Below are 9,802 nucleotides of genomic sequence, written 5' to 3'. Positions count from 1 at the left end.
TAGCTAATTGGGAAGGCCCGTACAGAGTAAAGGAAGTCCTCGGGAAGGGAGCTTACAAGCTAGAACGATTGGATGGGAGCGATATCCCGAGAACGTGGAATATGGCAAACTTGAAGAGGTTCTACTCCTGATAGGCGAGTTCCCGGTTTGACGGTTTTGTTTCCTTTACCTTTTATTTCAATTGTCATTTTCTTTTTACTCTACCATTCCTGTGATTGAATACCTTCTCTTTCAAACATGTATGTACTTCTGTTTATCTATCAAAAAATCTTTTGAGTCCTTGGACCCCGAAATTGGATAGGGGATAAAGGTTGGAATTTCACCTACCTCACAAGCAATCTTTGATCGAGTCTTCCATCTGGGCCATAATTAGCTGCAATAAATGCAATAAAAGAATACGCTCTTTCGCATTAGGAAGGGAAGTGAACGCCTGGCCTCTTTTGTTGCTCTGGGTTAGCTCTTTTCTTTTGTAGCTCTAGTCAGTGTATAACTCCTATTAAGGAAGCGCGCAGCACTCAAATCAAAATCATCCTTACCTAAAATTTGGATAAAAAATGCATTTCTTTTTTATTTCGAATAGTATTCTCTATAGGATTCTGAAATGTTTAAAGTTTTCAATGTGAGAGGTACCTTTCTCCCTACCTTCTTCTCGAGGTTACGGTAAAGGGGTGTGATAAGGCCTACCGTTGAGAAATGAAATAACACCAACTTTTCTTTTTAAAAAAGTTGTTCCAAGCTTATCGTTGTTTTAGCGGCAGCCCAGGATTGATCACCCCGGGAGCCAAAATGGTTACAATTAACGGATATCCAATGGATAGTGACTTACGACACGACGGCCAAGTAGAAAAGCAATGGATAAATAATACGAATGAAAACGATAGCTAAAAAAGGCATCACGTCAGCCTATTAATAATCTAGGGTCAAGTCACGACAACAATTTAAAGACAAGATTGTTCAAAATTACAAGTCAAGGCACCACATCGGCCCGATAAGTTAAAACAAGCAGAAAGCAAACTGGGGATGTCCACGATCTTCCAATCTTGCACCATTTTGAAGGCTCCAATCAGTGAAGTGTCAAAGTCGGGAGCAAGGACAAAGACCTGAGCTTTGATTCCCTCCTTGGTGTCCTTAACGACCTTCTGAGCATCTTTCATAACTTCCTTGTTTTTCTTCTTCAAAGCTAGGGCCTCTTGTTTGGCTACCTCATTTAACCTCGCAGCGTTGGCAGCCTTCTTTTCCAGCTCTTTAACTTTCCCTTCTAACTCCTTCACCTTTGCCTCCGCAGCCATGGCCTCACCACGGGCGCTGTTCAGCTGGCTCGAAAGAGAGAGGTCGCACTCCACTAGACGATTGATCTCAACAGTGCTTTCCTCGACTATTTTCTCTACCTCAGCAAGGCGGGTCTTGAGCGACTCCTCCTGAGCCTTCAGCTGGGCAATATCTCTTTGGGCAGCCCTAAGTTTACCCTCTGCCAGTTGGCTTTGGGCCAGCACGGGTTCCACCTTTCTTGTGATAGCGGATGCCTAAAGAAGGCTATGGTAGGTCCATCTCGCCTGGGCGGCGAGGTCCTCATTCTGGAAGAACTCATCCGTGTTGGGGAGAAGCTGGATGTCGATGAAACGACCAGCGTCGAAATTTCTCTCCATGACGGTCAGGGTCTTGCTGGAGCCAGAGTTTGTTTTTCTTTTCTTGGGAGTAGAGACGATGATCAGCTCATGATCATCTCCCTCATTCTCAACCCCCACCTGACCCTGGCCAGGCTCATGATGAGCGGATATTTTATACGCTTTTTGGCATCATTTTCATATACTTTTTAGTATGTTTTATTTAAGTTTTATTAAGTTTTCGTAGGTTTTAGTGTAAAATTCACATTTTTGGATTCTACTATGAGTTTGAGTGTTTTTATGCAATTTCAGGTATTTTCTGGCTGAAATTGAGGAGCTGGAGCAAAAGTCTGATTCAGAAGTAGAGAAGGTGCTGCATATGCTGTTCGGATCTGACCTCCTTGCACTCGAAAGAGCTCACATCTAGGGCTTTCCAGAAATATATAATAGTCCATACTTTGCTTCAGAATTGAAGGTCCAAAACTGGCATTCAACGCCAGCCATCTACCCCAGTCCAGGCGTCCAATGCCCAAAGGAGAAGAAACCAGCGTCCAACGCCCAAGAAGGACCCTCTAGCCAGCGTTCAACGCCCTAGAGGCCTCCTAGCACGTGGATCTCAATCAAGATCAACCCAAACACTCATCTAGTGGGCTCCAGAAGTGGATTTTTGCACTAAAAGACTGTTTTACCCTTCTTATATAATCCTTAGTCATTAGTTTAATATTTAAAGCAGAAGATCACTCTTGTTTAAGGATTTTTTTGATCTTCCACCACTTTTACACATTTATCATTGTATTTTCTGTCAGTATGAGTTTCTAAATCTCCTAGGTTGAGGGGAGTAGCTCTACTGAGTTTTATGGATTAATAAAGTACCACTGTTCTTTCTCAATTCGTGTTTAATTCTCTATTCTAAGATGTATATTCGTTCTTCATCATTATGAATGCGTTGAACCGGCACACGGTTATCTCATTTTACATGGGTTCAGAGTGAGTCTTTCATCGGACAATGATGAACCGCTAGCTTGATTATACATCTCTTAGACAGCTAATCCACGACTTTGTTGGGGACTTCTCGAGACACCAATTTAGCCGAGGTATGGGGAGATTAGAGTCTTTATGGTAGAGGCTAGAACCAAAGGCACAACATTCTCTGATCCGGAAGATTCGACCTTGTCTGTGGCATTTTGAGTATGATCACTAAGGGGAATGAACTGCAGGAGCTTCACCCTCAATCAGAATGGATCCACACTAACCCTGGAGTTTAGATCTGGAGGAGCATTGGCGACCTCTCAACCGGCGTTGATCACATACAGCTTGCCATAGAAGTAATCACTCACAGTTGAAGAAGACAGTAAGACCGGATTAATCTAGAAGAACAAGGCATCTCCAAGCCTTAACCATCTTCTTATCACTGGTTATAATCAAACATAGTAATTCCATCTTATTTTCTTTTTATGCGTTTAAACAAATCTAACAACTCTTCTATCCGACTGACTAACATCTACAAGATAACCATAGCTTGCTTCAAACCACAGTTCTCGTGAGATCGACCCTGACTCACCTCAGGTATTACTTGAACGACCTAGTGCACTTGCTGGTTCAGTTGTACGAAGTGTGAGAATTCATGCACCAAGTTTTTGGCACCGTTGTCAGGGATTGTTCAAGTTTGGACAACTAACAGATTATCTTGTTGCTTAGATTAGGTATTGTCTTTAATTTTGTTAGAGTCTTTTATTTTATTTTCTTTTTTTTCCAAAAATAAAAAATTTTGCAAAAAAATCTTTCAAAACCTTTTCTGTTTTTGGCTATGTATTTTCTTTTGAGTTTCTTACTTTGAGTCTTACATGTTTCTTGTTTTCTTTATCAAAAATTTTTCAAGAACCTTTTCTTTTCTTTATTTAATCTTTGTTTTTGGTTCGAGTCTTTTGTTGGTGTTCTTATTGAATTTTCGAATTTTCTTGACTCTTTTTCTAAAAAGTTTCAAAATTAGTATCTTTTGTTTGAGTCTTGTGTCTTTTCTTTTAAAAAATTTCAAAATTTGTGTCTTTGGTTTTCAAAAATTTTAAGTTTGATGTCTTTTGCATGTTCTTGTTTTCTTTGAATTCCTTGAGTTTTGTTCTTGGTGTTCTTCTTGATCATTAAAGTGTTCTTGTTTTTCTTCTTGTTTTGATCTTAAAAGTTTTAAGTTTGGTGTCTTTTGGTATTTTTCCTTTCAATTTTCGAAAATTTAGTGTCTTAGATCTAAAAATTTTAAATTTGGTGTCATTTTGTTGTTTTTCTCTTTCTTCATTAAATTAAAAAATATATATATTTTCTTATCTTTATCTCAATTTTCGAAAATCTTAACAAATTTTTCAAATTTTAATTTCAAAATCATCATCTTGTCTTGTCTTAGTTTTAAATTTCAAAATCAAATCTTTTCAAAATCATATCTTTTTCAAATTACTATCTTATCTTTTTATCTTTCTTTAAAATTCAAAAATCTTATTTTATCTTATTTCAATTTCAAATTTTAAAATTCAAATTCAAAATTCAAAATTAAAATTTCAAAATTCAAATTTCAAAATCAAATCTTTTTCAAAAATCAAATTTCAAATATTATCTTTTTCAAATCTTTTTTCAAATCTTTTCAAATTCTTATCTTATCTTTTCTAATTTCAAAATTCAAAATCAAATCTTTTTAAAATATTTTCAATTTCTATCTTATCTTTTCTAATTTGAAATTTTAAATTCAAATATTTTCTAATCTTCTATCTTATCCTGTTTTTAAATCTTTCTTAATTAGTTACTTGTTTTCTCTTTTTTCTTTTTCAAAACTTCCTAACTACTTCTTATCTCTTCTAATTTTCAAAATTTCTTCTTCTATTTCTCTCTCTTCTTTTTTGAAATTCATCAATTAATTTTTAAATCTTTTTAGTTAATTAACTTTAATTTCGAATTTAATAAATAAATAAAATAAAAACAAAAATATTTTAATTCTTGTTTCTCTTTTTACTTCTAATTTTTGAATTCTTCCTCTTTCTTATTCGAATTCTTCTTCTCTCACTTCTTCTATTTTCATTCTTCTTTCTTTTATCCCTCACATCTCACTGGGAGTTCTCTGTCCTCTGGCATAGAAGCTTCCTTTCTTGTTGTATTTGTGTTTTCTTGTTTATGACCAGAAACAGAGACAAAGGACATCTCTTTGATCCTGATCCTGAACCTGAGAAGACCCTAAGGAGGCGCCTACAACAAGTTAGAGCACAACACTCTGGAGGGAACCTCATAGATCTATTCGAACGAGAAACAAGAAATATAGACATGGCAGACAATGCTAATGGTGGAGGAAAAGCAAGAAAGATTCTTGGAGCCTATACTGCACCCAATTCTGATTTCTATGGGCGCAGCATATCCATCCCTGCTATCAATGCCACCAACTTTGAGCTGAAACCTCAACTGGTGACCTTAGTTTAATAGAACTGCCAGTACCATAGACTTCTACAAGAAGATCCAAATAAATTCTTATCTGACTTCTTGCAGATATGTGACACAGTCAAGACCAATGGAGTGAGTCTTGAGGTCTATAAACTTATGCTCTTTCCTTTTGTTGTAAGAGACAGAGCTAGAGTGTGGTTAGATTCTCAACCTAAAGAGAGTCTTGACACATGGGAGAAGGTGGTCAATGTATTCTTGACCAAGTTTTTCCCACCTCAAAAGTTAAGCAGACTTAGGGTGGAAGTTCAAACCTTCAGACAAAAAGAGGATGAATCCCTCTATGAAGCTTGGGAGAGATACAAGCAACTTATCAGAAGATGTCCTCCCAACATGATCTCAGACTAGACCACACTAGACATCTTCTATGATGGCCTTTCTGAGATATCCAAGATGTCACTGGATAACTCTGCTGGTGGATCACTCCACTGGAAGAAAATGCCTGAAGAGGCAAGAGAACTCATTGACATGGTTACAAACAACTAATTTATGTACATTTCTGAAAGAAACCCTGTAAGTAATTGGGTACTTCAGAAGAAAGGAGTTCTTGAAGTTGACACTCTAAATGCCATATTGGCTCAGAATAAGATCTTGACCTAGCAGGTCAATATGATCTCTCAATATTTGACTGGAATACAAAGAAAGATGATGGTTCTTGATATGGATAGAGAGGTGGTGGTTCTTGGTATGAATATAGAGCATTGAAGTTTCTTTGGTTTTGACTTTGCCAACCAAAATTCGGGTAGTTCCTCCATCCACAATAATAAGAATCACTCCTTGGGTGTGAGTAATAACCCATGTGATCTCTCTCCATTATGTTTCCTTAGCACAAAGCACCAAACAGAATTAAATGCACCATGTGGTAAATAGACAAGCAAAGAAGAAAGAACATAAAGAAAAATAAAATAAAATATAAAAAAATAAAATAAAGAAAATAAACTGAATAATTAAGAAAATAAAATAACTAATAAGCAGAAAGGAGTATAAAATTTAAACTCAATAAGTAAAATAACTAGGAAGAATAAAACAACTAAGGGGACACCAAACTTAATTTCAGAAATTAAGAGAATTTTTTTTAAATAAAATAAATCAAATTTTTTTTGAAAATTTAAAGAAATAAATTAAATGAAATTAAAGCAAAAACGCCTAATCTAAGAAATCAAACAACCAGTAGTTGTCAATCACAGTTAATCCCCAGTAACGGCGCTAAAAATTTGGTGCAAAATTTATAACCCACAAACTAACCGGCAAGTGCACTGGGTCGTACCAAGTAATACCTCAGGTGAGTGAGGGTCGATCCCACGAGGATTGATGGACTAAGCAACAATAATTGAATGATTTACTTAGTTAGACAAACAGAAAAGAGTGTTGAGAGTTCAAATGCATCAAATAGTAATTCAACAAATCAGAAAAAAAGCAGTAAATTGAGGTGAAATATATATGGAGAAAATAGTTAAGGCTTCAGAGATATCTATCTTCCGGATTGACTTTTCTTACTAACTATTTTAATCATGCAAGATTCAATTCATGGCAAATTATACGTGACTAAATCCTAATTCCTTTGACCTTTTTAGTCTCCTCTAACCTTTATCAACCACCAATTCCTTGGTCACTTAATTCCAATTAGAGGGTAAAGTTCAATGCTAGTTTATATGCCAAAAACTCTAATTACCCAAATATAAGAGGGTTATATATCACGTATCCCGTTAAGTCCAGATAATTAGAAATTTAGGAGAAATTTTTTTCAAGCTATTGTTTAAATAAAGAGCTTTTCCAAGTTATACAAGAACTCAATTAGAACAACGGTCATACTTCCGTTCCACCCAGATTCATAAGATAAAGAACGAAAATAATTCTTGAAATAAAAATCAGTACATGAATTAAAATATAAAAATAATAGTATCAATCCATACAATAGATAGAGCTTCTAACCTTAACAATAGAGGTTTAGTTGCTCATGGTTCAGAGAGAAAGCAAGGATTCTGAAAAACTGTAAAGTGCGGAATGAGGTAAAAGAGAGGAGAAGAGCTCGAAGGGCTGATTCTTTTTCCTTTTATATCTAATCCTAATTAATGTAAATTATATTTTCTAGAACTAAATAATATATTTTCCTATTTCAAAATAAAATAAAGTTTAAATCAAAATTAATTCAATACATCTCGTGCAGCCTTGTATGACGAATGAGGACCACCAATTTTGCTATGTGTGGTGCCAAACTTGGGGAATCCAAGTTTGGCTTCAACACATTAGAATGCATTCTTCAAGTCTCCATTGCTGGCGCCAAACTTCAAGTGATCCGCATGCATTCCTTGGAGTTTCTTTGTTGGCGCCAAACTTGAGGTATCTCAAGTTTGACTTTATCAAGTCCGTGTGTTTTTTCCAACTCTTCTTAGCTGGCATCAAACTTGAGGTATCTCAAGTTTGGCTTCATCAAGCCAACATGCTTTCCATAGAGAATGAGTGTGTGGCGCCAAACTTAAGGTATCTCAAGTTTGGCTTCAACCTGTCCGAAAGTAATAGGGCTTGTGTAGTGCTCCTGGCGCCAAACTTGGCTTCTCCAAGTTTGTCGCCACCTCTTGGTTTTGCGGCGACTTCGTTTCTTCATACAAAGTCTGTCAAATTCGTCCAAAATACTAGCTGAAATAAACATAATTGTATCCAACTCAAAGTAGCATTCATAGTGGCTAAAAGATATTTAAATCTTGATTAAACTTAATGATTCAAATGCAAATTCACTAGGAAAAGATAGAAAAGATGCTCACACATCAACAACACTCAAGAAGCTTCTTCTAAAGCTTATGATCCTAACCAACCCACCATGGAAGAGGTGAATTACATGGGAGAACCCTATGGAAACACCTACAAGCTCTCATGGAGGAATCATCCTAACCTTTCATGGAAGGATTAACAGAAACCTCTGTAAGGCTTCAACAACAGCCAAGGTGGAAGAAACTAAAATAGGTTCAACAACAGACCACCATTCCCATCTTCTCAAGGGAATATGGAGACTCCTAAGCAGAGCCTTTCTGACTTAGTTACTATAGTCTCCAACCTCTCTAAGACCACTCATAGTTTCATAACTGAAACAAGGTCATCCATCAGAAACTTGGAAGTACAAGTTGGTCAACTGAGTAAGAGAATCCCTAAGACTCCTCCTAACACTCTTCCTAGTAACACTGAAGTAAACCCAAGAGAAGAGTGCAAGGCCATCTCCACAGAGGCTGAGGTCAAATCTGGAGAGACTGGGATCACGTTGAACGCCAGTAAAGAGCATATCATTGGGCGTTCAACGCCCAACTTGGCACCAAAGCTGGCGCTAAACGCCAGTGAGGAAGTCCTCACTGGGCGTTCAATGATGACAAGTCATCTTATGCTAGCTTTTCAAGCATTTTTCACTTGTTTCATTAGGTTTTATGCACTTTCTTGCATTAGAAGTAAGTAATTTGGAGTGGATTTGCATGGTTTTGTTGAATCAATCAACCATCCTTTATTTGACACTAAATCATGAGGTTTAAGCTAGAATTAGTTGGTTTTTGAATGATATATAAACCTTGTGAACTTGGTGATGCTTTGATTGGTTGTTTTGATTACTTGTAGGTGAAAAAAATGGCGACAAAAGGAATTTTTGGCACGCTTTTAAAGTTAAAGCACACTTTGGACCTTAGGCCACGCTTTGGAAAGCGTGACCCAAGGCACAAAAGCGTCACGCATTAAGGAAACAGAAGCTTGGCACCAAACTAAACAAGGCCAAGGAAGCACCAAGGGAGCAAGGCCTATGGCGCTAAGTGAACTCACTTAACTTAGCGCCACAAGAACCAAAGAAAGCATAGCGTTAAGTTGGTGTACTTAACTGAGCGCCCAAGGAAGCAAGCAAAATCAATAGCGCTCAGTTAACTAAGTTAACTTTTTCATGGGTCTTCCTCAAAGAAATTCAAGGCACGCTACACCAAAGGAAGCCACCAAGTTTCGAACCAAGCACTTGAGGGAATAAAAGAAGCGCTACAAGCAAGGGAAGGTGGAGCCAAGGATCGAACCTTGCACATGAGGCATAAGAGGAGCGCTAGAATGCAAGGCAATTGGCAAGGAATTGATCACAAGGAAGCAAGCCAAGGTTCGAACTTGGAACCTCACCTTACAAGCAAAAGGGGCGCTCAGTTAATTTACTTCACTGAGCGCTACCTTGTGCAACAAAATTGGCCGAATTGCATCCCTCAAGGCTCGAACAAGGGAGTTTCTGTCAACACAAAGGGACGCTGAGTTAACATACATAACTGAGTGCCACACATTGCAACATTGGCACCAAAGTGGCAAGGCCATGGTTCGAAGAGGGAGCTCTTCCAAGCACACAAAGGGCGCTCAGTTCCTTCACTTAACTGAGCACCACTCCTCATGAATTGTTGGCGCTGAATTGCTTCACCAAGGGCTCGAAAGTGGAGCCACATTGCACACAATGGAGCGCTGCGTGAAGTGTTTGAACTGAGCGCTATGAGCACTATGCTAAGACTTTGGCACGAACCAAAACAAGCTGGTACAAGGCAATGGCGCTCAGTTATCTCACTTAACTGAGCATTCCCCTGGAGCTTGACATGAGCCCAAGCAAGAAGAAATTGAGCGCTTAGTTGGTTTAGTTAACCGAGCGCTTCCCTGGAGGTGCACCATGGCTCAATTTTAATTAAAAAGCCAAATTGGATCCAATTCTTCACCAAATTGAAAAGCCCACTCTAAAT

At 37.7% G+C, this 9,802-nt stretch overlaps 1 non-coding gene across 1 annotated transcript; it reads right to left on the bottom strand.

Annotated features, from left to right (window-relative positions):
- Window positions 1-5,306: 5,306 nt before the first annotated feature.
- Window positions 5,307-5,415, bottom strand: LOC148579095 (small nucleolar RNA R71). The gene has a single exon (XR_015894557.1). It is a non-coding gene; the product is annotated as a small nucleolar RNA R71 (small nucleolar RNA).
- Window positions 5,416-9,802: the final 4,387 nt, after the last annotated feature.

This window comes from Arachis ipaensis, chromosome B10 (genome assembly GCF_059453495.1).
Source record: "Arachis ipaensis isolate K30076 ecotype BB chromosome B10, ASM5945349v1, whole genome shotgun sequence".
NCBI classification, from domain to species: domain Eukaryota; kingdom Viridiplantae; phylum Streptophyta; class Magnoliopsida; order Fabales; family Fabaceae; genus Arachis; species Arachis ipaensis.
The sequence above is the reverse complement of the archived record's forward strand: the minus strand, read 5'-3'. Positions and strand labels throughout refer to the sequence as shown.